Source organism: Sus scrofa, chromosome 9, assembly GCF_054392235.1.
Source record: "Sus scrofa isolate SSC_HxYL_T2T_F1_AM1 chromosome 9, Sscrofa_HxYL_maternal_Yorkshire_Landrace_v2.0, whole genome shotgun sequence".
In the NCBI taxonomy this organism is placed as follows: Eukaryota; Metazoa; Chordata; class Mammalia; order Artiodactyla; family Suidae; genus Sus; species Sus scrofa.
This window is the reverse complement of record NC_139391.1, coordinates 86,434,881-86,452,235: the sequence shown is the minus strand read 5'-3', so window position 1 is coordinate 86,452,235 and position 17,355 is coordinate 86,434,881. Positions and strand designations below refer to the sequence as shown.

Genomic DNA, 17,355 nt, shown 5'->3' with positions numbered 1-17,355 from the left:
ATAACCTAGGAATTATGGCTTGAAGAATGAATTTACTTTCTCAAATATTAAAAGAAATGATGCAAAATGTTTCTCAATTATAGTAGAATTCATTATAATAGAAATTTCAGTTGATTCCTGCTTGTTATTTTGTATTTAGTTCCTGGTGAATAAATACATATGATATGGTACATTCATTTACTGTGGTCCAAATTATATATAGGATGTAGTTTAGTATAGCTCTTTCATTTGAAGCATTGATATCCTAGACCCAATACTAGCATTAAGATATACATGGATTGTGTATTCAAATCAAGGTGTACAAGAACATAGAACTTTCTTTTTCTCACTGAAAAATGCTCCAAGATAAAATATTCTGTTAGAAAAAAAAACCTGACATTTATATTAACATTTTCAATGTGTGATCCAGTTTTTCTGCATAGACAAAATACAGAATGCAAGAGAATGCAGTAAAATCTACTGATGAAAAATCTGATTTATGCCGGTGGTGTTAACACCTTTCAATTCGCTATTATTTTTACAGGGATCTAACATTCTTAATAGAAAGTTCCAGTTTGAATGAATTAAAATTAAGATTATGGAAGACAGGTAACCAAACATCAGAAAGGTAACAGCACCTCTAGTAAAAATTCATTTATACCTAGGACTGCTGTAACAAAGTACCACCACCTGAATGGTTTACAACAACAAGCAATTTCTTGTCCCTCAGTTTTGGAGACCAGGAGTCTGAAGTCAAGGTGTTGGCAAAGCAATATTCCCTGTGAATGTAGTAGAGAAGAAACTTACCCTGCCTTTCTTCTAAGGCTCTAATTCTTGTAACCTCAGGCATACCTTGGCGTATAGTAGATGAGTTGCTCCAATTTTCTGTCTTCTAATGACATTCTCCCTTGTTTTTTTGCTCCATCTTTACTCTATTTGTGCCTGTCTGTCTGTCCGAATTTTCCCTTTTTACGAGGGTATCCGTCATATTGGATTAAGGCCCAGAATAATGACTTTATTTAAACTTGTTTACCTGGTAAATACCTTGTTTCCAAGTAAGCTAAAATTTGGAGATATTGGGAGCTAGGATTTCAAGATTCTTTTGGGGAGGTACCCAATTCAACCCATAAAATGTATAAAAAAATCACACATTTAAAATCATTTTTAAACATTTGTGCTGAAATATTGAATTCAGATTATGCAGTTGAAATTGATGTCCTCAGATCTATTACTTCATGAAGACTAACCACATAGTAATTTAACTTATTGTTTAAGTAGACTTGTTCCAGATTCCCATATAGTAATCGAAGTACATTTCTTTTCTATTCCTTTTAAATGATTCAACATGGCAGAACATAGACTCACAGTGAAATTAATAGTGTTATCACAACTAAAGTCTAGAGGAGAGATGCTATAAGCAGTAAATAAATGTTTTTTATCTTTAGCTTTAAAATGAAGATATGTAATTATAAGCAATATTAGACATTAATTTATATTTAAATACATATTAAATAATTCACTTGTGGTTAGGATAGTTTACATGTGATTTTATCTGTAGGTATGAGTTTAAAAAGGTATTCCCAGTCTCTAAATCTGTTTTATATTCTTCATATATCTGTAGAGTACTGTTTAGAGATAAATTTTTAATGTTTATTAACTATGAAAATCATTAGAAATTTGAAGAATTACTATTGTGTATACATTTTATTTGTGAAGTGAAATTCTTTTTTCAGTCCATTTTTGCCTTGGTTAGAGGTGTCCATAGATAAAGACACTCAAATAATTCTGGACACATTTTAAGTTACATTACTGCTGCAGCTACTGCTGCTACTACCACCACTATTATATACTGCCAGCTAATACTTAAGGAGCAGTTTTCATTTATCCTTTCATTATCATAACTAATAATGATGTAGGTACTATTATTGTCTGCAACATGCTGTTGAGGAAAAGCAAGCACAGAATGGTTAAGTGCTCACAGGTCACACAGCAAGTTATTAGCTCTGGGATTGGAAACCAGATGGTTTGACTTCACAACCATTTAATTATTACTATTAAAAAAGGGTATATTACAAATTATCCATATGAAATTGTTATCCATTATGCTTTTTCACTGCCTTTTTTTTTGTAATAATAATCATTTTACCTCTAATATGGTTTGTCTTGACCAAAGATGTAGAAATGGAGGACTTATTTAAAAAACTATCTAACTTTTCTTTTTCCATGCTTACTTGCTTTGATTTTTACATTTTAGTCCTGAAATGAATATTAAAGTGTATACTTTGTAGCTCTGCCTTGGATCTTGGGACAAAACAGTGAATTTAAAAAATGAAGATCCATGACCATGTATTGGTTATATTGCTAGTGACAGAGGGGGAATTAAACTCCTAAACCTATTAATACTCATTTTTTTTTTGTGGTACCCATTTATGTTATCACGTTGCTTTTACCTCTTTGAATCCCTTGGCTATTTTGTCATTTTGATAAAAAATAATGGGTTGATAATAAGAAAGGTCCCTTAGATTTGTGTCTAAATAGAAATAGACTAATACTTCAGACTATAAATTTAAAAATTACCCTAATATAGTAGCATATGATAAATTATCCTAAAATATTTTAATTTTATTGTTTTAAATTTTGAATTATCTGAAGAACAGTAAAATTTAGAGACACAAAAATGTATTTTATATTGCAAATTCAAATTCATTGGTCTCAATTTTCTAATATTTTGAGGAATACAACTTTAATGATTGTAGGTATATGCAAATCACTTTCATATCAGAGATGTAGAGTATTGCCTATATAAAAGCTCAGTTGACTAAAGTTCAGTTTATTTACAGAATGTCATAATTTATATTATTGTTGACTGTCGTAAACTTATTCATCGTAGTACCTGATCTAAAGGCATAAGTGTAATGTGTAGCATTGACTGTTCTTGAGAAGGTGTCTAAATAGCAAACAGATCTAGTAAGTGTTATTGATGGAATGCATTCCCACCAAGACCAGCTGTTTATTTTACTCATTCTTTATGTAGTAGAATCTGCTAAAACTAAGCAGAGGAAAATTATAGTCTCTAAATGTAAATTACCTTAATTTGTGTGCTATCTGCCTACATTAATTAGTTCTAATATTTTACAGCATTTACTCTGGAGTTTGTTTTACACTTTATTATGAAGAAAACAAAATTGAATACCTAATCTTTGTTTTTTAAAAATTATAGTCATTTTTTCCCTCATTATTTCTACTTTCAGTATTGCTTAGAATTTTTTTAAAAGGTTAAAAGGTTAACTCAAGGTTAACTCAATTTTCAGAACTATGCGTTTGAGAGCTGGCTTCTCAAGACACACAGGGAACAAACTTCCACAGATTTGCTCTGTATTGGCAAGGATTTTGGAGGTTGATACTAATTTTGCTCACCTTCCAATCCCCTAAAGGAACAGGGGATGACACAAAATACTACTTGTCCACACTCTTATGTTTTCTAAATTTTTAATCAAATTGTAGTTTCTAACAGTGTGCTGGAGACAGAGAAGTTTATAATAGTGTCTGGAAAATGACCAGCCATCTCACGTTAATACAAAAAACAAGGCTTGCTTGCCTGGATTCATGATTTATTTTTTTCCTGATTGAAACTATAATCTGATCTTAAAGAAGAAAATATGGTAAGTGGCTTGCAGAGATTTCACCTTTAATTATTCAGCATGGGGAGCAATTGAATTTAGATTGTATGTGAAACATAACCCAAACTGCTTGGGTTGACACACGGGCTTCCTATACTTTATAGTTTACTTCAGAGATTAAAGGCAGTCTGCATTTTGTCAAAGTATTCTGCAAGAGTTTTCCTTAATCTTCTTCATAATAGCATACAAATGTGCTTTTTTTGTGGGAACTTTGAAGACTGTATCCATTTCTAGTGCATATGGCAAACAGAGGCTACTTCAAAGTATGAACTATTCTGACACTCAATTAATGCACTATATTATCAATGTGAAATTATTTAAAATCTGTGAAGTATTCTGATTTCATTCTGGATTTATCACTTAGAAAGTAAACCAGTTTGATTAAAGAAGCTGGTTCAGTTTGTTCTGGCATGTCCACCTTTTTTTTTTTCCTTTTTTTCTTTTTTTGGCTGCCCTGTGGCATATGGAACTCCTGGGTCAGGGATCAGATCTGGCAAAGCCAAATAATTAACCCACTGAGTAAGGCCAGGGATTGAACCCGAATCCTCATGGATACTAGTCAGGTTCGTTACCACAGAGCCACAACAGGAACTCCCTGTAGGATATTTTCAGCTTTGTAAAAAAGTTGCGAAGAAAGTACAGAGAGCTCCTGAATGGCCTTCATCCATTTTGCCTAAGTATTGACAGCCTACATAACCAATGCACATTTGGGAAAATAAGCATTTATATTGGTACTTTACAATTAAAAAAACTAGAAACTTCCTTCACATTCTTCAGTTTTTTCTAGGATCAAATTTCTGTTCCAGGATACACAAGGGTGATAATCAATGTTAGTTTGTACACACCAAGGTTTTATCCATTGCCTTCCTCCACTGTACTCTAATTGGGCTTGCTTCATAGTCCTGAGAATGTCTTCATGTTCTTGATGTTCTAGTTAATAGTACTCATTTGAATTCTCTAAGCTTAGTGGCTTCTGCGTCTGAATGTATCAGTTTAGTTTTCCTAACCAATCAAAAAATAAAATTATTCTCATACAGAATAATTTTTGTTTTTTAGAGTAATTAGATTAAAAATCTTAAGAATTATACTTTAAAACATTTAAAAAATGCATCTAAGTTTTATGTATTTTATTATGTCTATATAATACATACACATATGTACACATATACAGAATACACAAACATATATACATAATACCTAACAATATGTATGCATATAAACTTAGATAATTTAAAATATTTCTAATATATTTAAAAAACATTTAAAGTCTAATCCTTAAGATTTTTAATCTACTTTCTAAATAAATATGTATATATGTAATATATGTATATATTTATAATGCACACATATATAGTACATACATACACACATATACATTTAGTGCTAGAAATTTTCCTCTCAGCACTGCTTTAGCTGTCTCCAAATTTTGATACATTTATTTATATATTTAGATTTATCTATTTTGTTTTTTAGTGTAATCTGTATAGCTTTTTGGTGGTTGCTCTATTACATTATGTATATGTATGCATATATGTATGTGCTATATCTGTATATTAATATTATATCTATGTCTAATCTATATTTCCAGCCCCATCATTTTTCTCTTCTCCTGGGACTCCAATGACAAGAATGTTAAATATTTTGTTACAGTCCTACAGATCCCCAAGGGTCTGTCTATCTATCTGTCTGTCTATCTATCTATCTATTGATGTGTAACATTCTCTTTGTTTTTAAGGATGGTTAGAGTTAGATGTAAAAATTCATTAAACATTCTCTTCTGTGAAGTGCAAATAGAAGTGAAAAAATACAATAAAAGAACACAATATGGCTCTGTAATGAACAATATTTCTATAGTTATAATGAGATAAATGCTATTATAGACTATACACTTATAATTAATGAATATTCAAAAGACAGAAAATTATATTATTATTATTGAAAATAATGTAAATACTACCAATTTTGCAATAAAAATGTACAGGTGGCAGAAACTAGATGATAGAATGAGAAGAGGTGGGAAAATTATTATACTGTCATCTTGCAAAGTGGGCAGTGAGAAAGTCATATCTGTGAATGATGGAATAATAAATAAGATTTTAAACTGTTGCTACTCTGCAGTAAGTGCATAAGATATGATCTAGATGGTCATCAAATTTTTTTTTTAGTGCAGGTAAGTTACTAGTTATCACTGCAGCTTGCTACAAAGCCAGTAAAATGTGGAAAAGAAGTAATATGCATCATTAATAATTTCTCAAAACCAGGTCATGTTTTAATTTTCTGTATCCTCTCCTATACTTTTCTTATGTAGCTTTATTTTCCCTGTGTCTTTTATTTTTATTTTTTGAAGAAAAAATATTTCTCTTCCTCACAATATCTTTATTATTTTCAGCATTACTTCATTTTCTTGCTATCCATTCCATTATTCTTCCTTAGGCCTGCTGACTTCTTATTCAGGTTTGAATGCTAACTACGTTCTTGGACTGTGCCTTTCTTGTATAGCTTTTTGAATTTCTCCTCTGGTTTGTTCTGGCATTCTATGCTTTCATAAAATCTGCAAGATTTTCTAAACTTATGCAAGAGAAGAGGTAAATACTTGTGCCAAATTTGTCATCTTAAATCAGAAGCCCAAGATAACTTTATAAATTACTCATGATTCAAATAAATAGCAGACCTCAGGATAGAAAATGAATAAATCATAAAGGCAATAGGTATATACGATCCATGAATACGTCTTAATATTTTATCCCATTTTTGTTTACATTCAAAAAGATGACAGTTTTATAATATTTATGTTGATTTGCAATTCTAAAATCTGAATAGAACTCAATAATCATTGGAAAACAACTTTCAAAGATTAAGCAAGATTGGTATTCTCATTTAGAAGAGCTTTAAATATCATATCTCTTCCTCACAGTAACTTAACTCTTAACGCGTCTTAGCTGCATTTTAGCTCTAATTATCACTCAAGGCTAGCAAGGAGTTAATGTGATGGTCATGAGGAGGCATTTTAAATGTAACTGATAGATTAACTGATTAGCTTTAAAGTATTTGAATGTAGTTGTTCCAGTCGTGGCTCAGTAGTTGGCGAACCCGACTAGCATCCATAAGGACACGGGTTCAATCCCTGGCCTTGCTCAGTGGGTTAAGGATCCAGCGTTGCCATGAACTGTGGTGTAGGTCTCAGACACGGTTCTGATCCGGCATTGCTGTGGTTGTGTCATAGGCTGGCAGCTTCAGCTCCGATTGGACCCCTAGCCTGTAAACCTCCAAATGCCGCTGGTGAGGCCCTAAAAAAACAAAAAGACCAAAAAAAAAAATAAATAAAAATAAAGTATTTGAATGTACAAAAATTTTGAGATCAGGTTCTGTGTCAAATTAATTAATGCTTTCCATGTTACTATTAAATCAAGTTGCTAAAATCTCTTCTCTTTATCACATTATTTGCTCCTTTTCTACTGGAAAAGACAATTGTGTTAGCTCATAAGATTCTTTTAGGTTTATATTAGAAATGTTTAATGTTAACAAATAAATTAGGTATTTTAAACCTTGGTGCTAATAATTTTATACTTATTTCATCTTCCCCAAACTATATGAAGCACTCTGCCATCAATTTAGCAAGGTTTAAATCATTGAAAGATATAATAAGTTAATATTTTTTGTTTCAGCTCAGTACTTAGCAGACTGCTTTGCTCAAAATAGGTCGTCACACTAAACTTAAATGAATGATTGATTTGGGGATTACTGAACCACAACCTATGGTTTTAGTATGGAATTTTTTTTTTAACATTTCTTAAGTAAATTTAATGAATTGGTCATGGGCCAAGAGAGAGAAATGTTAGGTGACATCCTTTCAATAGTACATTATCACATAAATAGCTGGAGGAAAATAACAGACAGTATTGGCACAGATAAGAAACTACTTCATGGGGTTCCATGGGATTATTGCTTTATAAACAATTTGTATCTTTTGTATCCTTTGCTGAAAGCTCAAACTCTAGGCAAAGGATACAAGGACAATTCATATTGTCTTTTTTCCCAATATTTAAGTTTTTTTTGAGGTAATAACTGGGCTTTGTTTTATATTTGTTTGTTTTTGTCTTTTCTTCTTTTTTTTAGGGCCATACCCACGGCATATGGAGGTTCCCAGGCTAGGGGTCTAATCAGAGCTGTAGCTGCAGGCCTACATGACAGCCACAGCAAAGTGGGATCTGAGCCACATCTGCAATCTATACCACAGCTCATGGCAATGCCAGATCCTTAACCCACAGAACAAGGCTAGGGATCGAACCCACATCCTCATAGATACTAGCCTGGTTCGTTAATCACTAAGCCACGATGGAAACTCCTGGGCTTTGTTTTTTAGAAAGAATATTCAAAGCATCTTTGGGTAAGCAGCTGTCAGCTTTGGGGGTTTGTGTATCTGAGGAAAACATAAATCACAGTTTATTGTATAGAGAACACAGAATTATAAGCCCAAAATGAAAATTTCAGTGGCAGAAGAAAGAAATGAGAAAAAATGGCTTAAAGCTCTTACTTTTTTCTGATGGAATTATTTCTATCACCTGAGATTCCTCTTATAATTCTAAATACATCAAGATGTAAGACAGGAGTTTCTGTCATGGCTCAGTGGTTAACGAACCCAACTAGTATCCATGAGGATGTGGGTTCAATCCCTGGACTTGCTCAGTGGGTTGGGGATCTGGCATTGCCATGAGATGTGGTGTAGGCTGAGGATGCAGCTCAGATCCCAAGTTGCTGTAGCTCTGGCGTAGGCTGGCAGCTGCAGCTCTGATTCAACCCCTAGCCTGGGAACCTCCATATAACATGGGTTTGACCCTAAAAAGACAAAAAGCCAAAAAAAAAAAAAAAAGGAAGTAAGACATACTTTTCAACCCCTCCTTTAAACATGGCTTTTTTTCTTAATGAGAAATAATTTAATGGACATATCCATATTTTAAAATAACAGTGATATTTATTTTAGATGCCTTAGATGTTCATACAAAATTGAGAAAGTTTTAGTAAGAACTGGGCCATCCATGTCATCCACCCAGAATTCTTATAATCCCTGAAAAGGGCAATTAAAATTATTGATAATTATACATTTAATATTCAGCTAGCAGTTAAGTTTTAAGCCAACTTTGCAATGTGAAGATATGTATATATTTTACCATCTAGAAATGTTTTCCCAACTTTGGTTTTCCCAAGTTCAGTAAAACTCTCCATTATCTGTCATATATTTAATTTAAAAATAGGCATAATTCTAGACTCTTCTCTCATCCTACTCCCCAATACAGTACATTTCACCACCACAGAATTAATTCACTTCTGTGTTCATAGACAGAATCCTCAACTAGGCTACAGTCATTACAGTCATATTCCCTCTGTCCCGCGCCCCATTCTCCACACAAGAGCCAGGTTATGTTCATTTTAGAGCACAGATTTGAATACATCATTTCTCTCTTAAAATCTTTCAACAGCTTCCAATGGTTCTTCAGATAATGCCTGTAAAATCCCACCAACCAGACCTTTAATTGCCTCTCCAGGCACATCTGCACTATTTTAGTATTTGCTCATTTCATGCCAGCCATTCTGGCTCTTTTGACATGCAATGCTTTCTCCTGCCTCACAGCTTTAATACATACTATTATATATTGGCCTTATCTAAGTGGCGAGCCTCTTTAAAATCATAGTACGAATACCTGATATGCAGGTAAACCTTTCCTAATGCACTTGAATAAGCTGGATCTTCAAATTACATCTTTCCTTAGCACTGTGAAAATCTACTTCTTATCTTTTGCACATAGCAGTTTCTCAATTTACCAGATGGTAAATACTGGTACACTTACTTTTTTCTCTGTTAATTATTGAATATAAACTCCATGAAAAAAGGAACTATTTCCCATGTCCATAATCTGAATTCATGATTTTGTCTGGTAGATAAATATTTGTTAACCAACTGACATATATTTGTTAACCAACTGACATATACAATAATTTAAAATTCACCGTATGATAAATAATTGTTAACCAACTGACATATACAGTAGTTTAAAATTTACCATATAGTTTCACATACCTAAAGTATTTTCTTCCAAGTTTATTTGCACCCCTTACCATGTTGAACTTTGTCAGGCTAGTAGGTGAGGTGAAGAAAGGAGAAATTTTGATGAAAAGATTGGCTGAAGAGCTGCAAACTGGAAAAACAGGAGAAGGTAAAAAGGAAACACGGTATTGGAGAATAGTATCAAATTTTCTTGAAAACATATCTGGAAACTTCTTCCATTTTTTTCAACACAAGTTTTGCAATATAGTTTAATACCACTATTTAGAGGCTAATTAACTAGAATGGTGTCTACATATCTTTATTCCTGTTCACTTTTGACATTTATATTGGCCATTTACACTTCCTTTAAAGTGACCATGTGAAAGGAGTGGGGGTGAAGCCAGGCAATTTGCTTTCCGTTGACAGATTATGTAATATGATTGATGGGTGCAGAAGGTGAAACTATCTGGTAAAATGAGTTTTTTGCATTATCAGTGTATTTCATATATCAATGCCAGTATTTCACAAACTGCAGGTCAAGACTCTAGAGAGAAGGGTTATGATATAATTTAAGAGGTTTCATATATGGAAACTATTTGGAGGTGAAAATGTGGGCTAAACAGAGAGTATGAGTCATCTCTTTTTTTCTTCCATAACTCTCCACAATTCCTCCTTCCTAACCCATTAAAAATTCTGCCAGTTAGAGGGTATAAACCCTTTAAGTCATATTATTCTTAGTGTAAACACGTTAAAATAAAACTTTAGAAAAGTGTGAAATTAGTCTCTGCAATGCTGGCACCTTGCATAGTGCCTTAAAATCCATTAATATCTATAGGTTAATTTGCTTTCCATTTACTCACAGAAAAAAATATGAATATATTATGAGAGAAAATGACAAAAATGTGGAATTGATAGGCACTATCGTATTAATCACTGATTATCTTAGAGAAAAAATTAAAACTGAAAAACAAATTTTTACATTATAAATTTGTTTTCAGCTCTTGATGTAATGTTAAGTATAGGATTAAACAGGTTTCACAGTCTCTTTTACATGTTTTCTCATTTCATATTTGATTTCATCTCGATTATGCAGTTATGTCTAATTTTTCCATTTCCTATTAGATTTTATTCCAGAAAAAAATCCTTGTACTAGTAGACCATGAAGATATCTATTACTACCTAAAATGTTGCTGTCTAGTAACATTACTTTTTTTTTCTTTTTTGGGCTGCACCTGCGGCATATGGAAATTCCCAGGCTAAGAGTTAAATTGGAGTTGCACCTGCCAGCCTACACCATAGCCACAGCCATGCAGGATCCGAGCTGTGTCTCTGGCCTATAGCACAGCTCGTGGCAGCATCAGATCCTTAACCCACTTAGTGAGGCCAGGGAATGAACTCGCATCCTCATGGATACTAGTTGGGTTCATTAGCACTGAGCCACAAGGGGAATTCCAAATAACATTACATTACATATTACATTATTAAGTCAAGCAACTTTTGTTGAATATTGAACCTATGTAGACATTTTCCTTTTCATTACATGAACATAAAAAATAATGAAAGAATGTGAATTATTTTTCTTATCCAAATATTTACCAAAAGAAAGATTATAATGATAATATTTTATACTAGAACTGTTTGTTATAGGTGATTTTATTATTAACTGGCAGTCCAACTCAGAGTCTTATAAATAAATAAGCTAAGGAGTTCCCGTCGTGGCTCAGTGGTTAACGAATCCGACTATGGAACCATGAGGTTGCGGGTTCGGTCCCTGCCCTTGCTCAGTGGATTAATGATCCGGCGTTGCCATGAGCTGTGGTGTAGATTGCAGACGCGGCTCGGATCCCGTGTTGCTGTGGCTCTGGCGTAGGCTGGCAGATACAGCTCTGATTAGACCCCTAGCCTGGGAACCTTCATATGCTGCAGGAGCAGCCCAAGAAATGGCAAAAAGACAAAAAAAAAAAAAAATAGAATAAATAAATAAATAAGCTAATATTTACAGTCATAAACTCTATTTTCCTATTTGCCATCGTTTAAATTAAATAAAGGGAATTCTTAAAATTCCAGTAAGATATTCTTCTAAAAGTGTATTTAAATACTTTAATATCAATATTTAGTACAATTTTGACATCAAGTGATAGACACCCATACTCGAAATCTCATCAGCATGAGAGAGCATTCATTGGCTAATGTGACTGCTAAGGGGGTGGCTGTGAAGATGACTGACTGTGGGAAGCTGAGGAGCACCAAGGCATTCTTTCAATTTCCCTACTGGTATCATTTCACTTCTTGCATATTGCTTTCTTCCAAAACCAAAGCCATTGCATGTGATAGCACTTTTTTCACATCCTTAAAGTTTTGCAAGAAAGAGGGTAAGAACCCTCTCTTTCCAAATCTTGGGAAGGGATTCTCATTAATCCCTGGGTTAATATCCATGGCCTGACATGTTAGAAAATGGTTACATTATGATAGGTCTTGTTTACATTTCATGCTCATCCAAATATTTACATTGATTTTTTTATATGCTAGCATATGTAATCTTATTCTTATCTCTGAGGTCATAAGAATGATTTATTTGTAAATCCTTTACTTATTTTACTTAACTGTGATACAATTATGAGTAAAGTACCTCTCCCCTGGATAAGAATCACTGTGGACATAAGGAAGATGTTGGAAAATAATTAACATAAAATATAGATAATCCGAAGGGTAAGAAATTAACAGAGTCTTTGTTACTATAATCATCATCACATTTAGAACAACCCATTCAAGCAAACAACTAAAAATTCTTGAGAAAAAATGAAAACATCTTGGTGAATTTCAGCTTTGGGTCAAGATGGAGTCATAGAGGTTAGATTTATGTTCCTGTCCAAAGAAAAAACAAACAAAATATATATGGTGATGGTTTTTAAGACACTGGGCATCAGGCAATTAAGATAAAGCTCCCTTGAGAGAGTTTTTAGACCACAACACAGGGAAGAGGAACCTAGGTGGAGTTCAGTAAATACAGAGGGTCAGAGAAAAATATGGAACTGAGAGTCCAGTCAGCCAAAGCAGAGTTTGCAGAATAGATCACTAGAGCTGTACAAAAAGGAAACTCCAGAGATCTTCAGAGGATCCTCCATTGTGTATTGAAACTCCAGAGATCTTCAGAGGATCCTCCATTGTGTATTGAAACTCCAGAGATCTTCAGAGGATCCTCCATTGTGTAATAATCAGTACATATGTGTGAAGATGCAAGGCTGAGGAAATAACCTTGCGAAAGATAACAGTGCCCACCAAACAGACTGGGAAAACCTTGGATCATGAGGCATCTGGCAGAGTATGGAGAAGGATCTTTCCTTAGTAACAGAAGACAAATGACCCTAAACCAAACACTACATTGTTCCCATATAACAAATGCTACAACCAAGATCAGAGAGAGGGCATTGTTTTCAAGTAATATAACTGGACCCCAGAAAAATAAATGCTTAAGACTATTTCCAGGGATAAAAAAAGTTTTAGCACTCAACACATTAAATTTCACAATGTATAGTAACCAATCAAAATTTACCAATTATGCAAAAAAAAGCAGGAAAATACTATTCATACTGACAAGATAAATCAAGTGATCTAAACTGATCAAGAAATCAAGGTACTCTAAATGATCAAGTTTAAGTCGAGACACAGAAGATATTAAAAAGATCAAATATAACTTCTAAAGATGAAAACTGCATTGTGTGAGGTTGTCTCACAATGAAAACTATATACTGGATAGGGTTATTTGTAGATAACACATTGCAGAAGAAACAATTAGTGAAGTTGAGGGTATAGCAACAAAACTATTCAAAATGAAACATAGAAGAAAGAGGGAAAAAAATGGACAGAGCATCAGGAAGTTGTGGAACAACTTTAAACGATCTACCTAATTCCATGGAATTAGCACATAGGACAGAAGAGGGAGAAGGAAAAATATTTCACCAAGTAATGATCACAAATTGTCTAAGTTTGATGACAACTATAAACCCACAAATCCTAGATTCTTAGGGTTGTGGGATGGAAATCCTATAAAATTGGATTGTGATGATCATTGTACAACTATAAATGTAATAAATTCATTGAGTAATAAAAAAAAGCAAGAAAGACCAAAAAAAAAAACAAAATAGAAAAATTAAGGGGACATAGAGATGGAAGAATAAGGATGATAGCATATTTTGTGTCATAAACAATTCAATGAAGCAATTTTTTAAGAACTAAAAGTAAAAACCTAGGATTCTATGCCCACTAAAAAGTACATTCAAAACAAAAAACTAAAGTAAAAGCAATTTCTTTCTTTCTTTTCTTTTCTTTTTTCCCTTCTTTAGGGCTGTACCCAATTTTCCAGGGTAGGGGTCAAATCAGAGCTACAGCCACTGCCTACAGCAGTGCAGGATCCGAGCTGTGTCTGCAACCTACACCACAGACCGTGGTAACACTGGATCCTTAACCCACTGAGTGAGGCTGCAACCTCATGGGTAGTAGTCAGATTTGTTTCCACTGTGCCACAAAGGGAACTCCAAAGGGAATTTCTTTTAAATTCTTTTAAAAGCAGAAAGAAAATGATAGCAGATAGAAATATGTATCTACACAAAGGAATGAAGTTCATGGGAAATTGTAAATAGATAGGTAGAGATTCAAGATTTTTTTCTTATTATTTAACTCTCTAAAAGAAAAGTAACTGTTTAAACAGAAATAATAACAACATAATATGAGGTTTAGAGTATATGTAAAAATAAAACAGATAAAATAGCACAAATATTGAGAGAGGAAAAAATGGAAATATACTGTTTTAAGTTTCTTATGCTATAGGTATAGTGGTATATCACTTAAAGGAAGATTGTGATAAGTTAAACATGTATCCTGTAAATTCTGAAGCAACCATTAAAATGATAAAGCAAAGAATTAAGCAACAATAACAACAACAACAACAACAAAAAGACAAAAAGACAAAAAAAAAAAAAAATTGGAGTTCCCGTCGTGGCGCAGTGGTTAACGAATCCGACTAGGAGCCATGAGGTTGCGGGTTCGGTCCCTGCCCTTGCTCAGTGGGTTAACGATCTGGCGTTGCCGTGAGCTGTGGTGTAGGTTGCAGAGGCGGCTTGGATCCTGCGTTGCTGTGGCTCTGGCGTAGGCCGGTAGCTACAGCTCCGATTCAACCCCTAGCCTGGGAACCTCCATATGCCGCGGGAGCGGCCCAAAAAATAGCAACAATAACAACAACAACAACAACAAAAAGACAAAAAGACAAAAAAAAAAAAAAGAATTATAGCTAAAAAGCCAAAAAAGGGGATAAAATGATAGAAATATTTATTAATCTAGAAATAAGAGAGAAACAAGGAAAAGATGGGACAATTTTTTTTTAAATGGCAAAATATAGAATTTGAAGCTAACCATATTAATGACAGATTAAGTTGGAATTCCCATTGTGGCTCAGCTATAATTAACCCAACTAGTATCTATGAGGACAGGGTTGGATCTCTGGCCTCGCTCAGTGGATTAAGAATCCAGCGCTACTGTGAGCTGTGATGTAGGTTGCAGACATAGCTCAGATCTGGCATTTTTGTGGCTGTTGTGGGGGCTGGCAGTTACAGCTCTGATTCGACCCCTAGCCTGGGAACTTCCATCTGCCATGGGTGTGGCCCCCTTACCCCCAAAAAGACAAAAAAATAACAAATTAAATTGAAATGATATAAAGATTCTAGTTAAAAAACACAATGGTAAGATTGGATAAAAAGCAATAACCAATTCTATGCTGCCTATAAGAAACAAATTTCAAATACATAGACACGCAAGTAAGTTAAAAGTAAGAGGGTGAAAGAATCTATACCATCCAAACACTTTATAAAACAAAAACTGAGTAATTATATTAATATCAGAGAAACTCACTTTTAGAGCAAAGAATATTATTTCATAGTAATAAAGGAGTCAATTTATCAAGATTTATGCATCTAATAACAGAACTTGAAAATACATGAAGCAGGAACTGCTTAGCTATAAGAAGAAATAGATGAATCCACAGAGTCAGAGGTTTCAATAAAACTCTCTCATTAATGGACAGAACAAGAGAAGAGAAAAATGAATAAGAAAATAATAGATTCTAACCAGAACTTAGAATAAAAGATTCTAAGTTCAGTCAGTCAATTGAACTGATCTAATTGACATTTATAAAATACTTAACTTTAGAACATTCTTTTCAAGTACATACAAACATTTACAAAGATAGACTGCATTGGGCCATAAAACAAATCTCACTAAATTTAAAGGGATTTGAATCATTCAATGAATGTTGTTGACCAAAATGATACTAAGTTAAAAGTCACTAACAGAAAAATATTCCAAAATTTAGAAATTAATAACATATTTAATGTCAAATAAAAAGATCAAAGGAGGAATTAGAAGGTACTTTGAATTGAACAAAAATGAAAACTCAATGTACTAGAATTTGTGTGATGTACTAAAGCAGTATTAAAGGGGAAATTTGTAATACCAAATGCCTATATTAGGAAAGAAAAAAGTCTCAAAACAATGACTTTAGTGTCCACCATAAGAAACAAGAAAAATAAGAGAAAATAAAACCAAATTAAGTGGAAAAGGGAAATAATCAAGATCAGAGCAGAAATCAATGAGAATGAGAGCAAGGTGACTGGACAAAAACACCCAGCCCTTGTCTCTCCACAAAGACACTGACCTAACGACAATATATGAACCAAAACGTCTTTATGTGAACCCCCAAAATCAGTTAAGAAGTGTGGTAATCCAGACAGGTGAAAAGTTGAGAACAGCCACATCAAAACGAATGATAAGATCTATTTCGCTATATTCCCAATTGTCTCACCTAAAGTTAGCAAACCTCAGTGCCTTTGAAGAGAATGCCAGCTCACGGCTTCTCCTTTGGAGGAAAGAAAAGAGTGGCACAGGTGTCCAGTGTGCAAGATTTTCACAAGGGTGCCTGAGGGACTTTGTTTTTCATATGATTTAGAGAATTGTCATGGTTGAAATCAGCATAGTTTGGATTCCTGGAGCCACTGAAAGTAAGAGAGAATAGGAGTAGCTTACTGTCACATCAGAGGATCTACAGTCCCACATATAGAGGTGAATATGGCATGGTGCTATAAGAACACCCAACTTATGGCTTCTTGGGAGGGAGAGAGAAGTGTGGGGACATTCACCCCAGAGTTCCAGCGGCTTTCAGAGGGACTTTCTGCCTTGCCTGATTTGGAGCCCCAGCAGAGAACCAGTATACTCTGGATGCCTTCAGGCCACCGAGAATAAAAAGGAGCTGGACAACTTGCTGCTGCAGCACCCCAGAACCTGCAGTATTGGAGGGAGACACTGGAGGGAGCAAGAGATTATGAGCTATTGAAAAAGAAACTAGAAAAATCTCTCCAGTTGGGAAATTTGCAAACTCAGAAGCTGCATCCCCCTGAAAAAGATTTCAGAGATTCCCCAGAATCTCTAGCTGGGTTAGTTGGTGACAGGATTTCCCTGTACAAAGCCAGCCTAAAAGTAATAGGCAAAGCACTGTTTTTTTTTGTTTGTTTGTTTTTTTGTTTTTTTTTCAAATGCAAAATTTATCAAAAAAAAAAAAAAATTGTAGCAATACAAAGAAACAGGAAAACATGGTCCAATCAAAGG

General features: G+C 33.9%; 1 protein-coding gene across 1 annotated transcript in view; it reads left to right on the top strand.

The window, feature by feature from the left end:
- LOC146400019 (uncharacterized) overlaps positions 1-4,074 on the top strand; it is a 57,966-nt gene extending 53,892 nt beyond the window's left edge. Inside the window, exon 9 of the mRNA XM_084978598.1 lies at positions 524-4,074. The gene's annotated coding sequence lies outside the window, so the exon portion shown is untranslated. The remainder of the gene's footprint in view (positions 1-523) is intronic.
- The last annotated feature ends 13,281 nt before the right edge of the window (positions 4,075-17,355 follow it).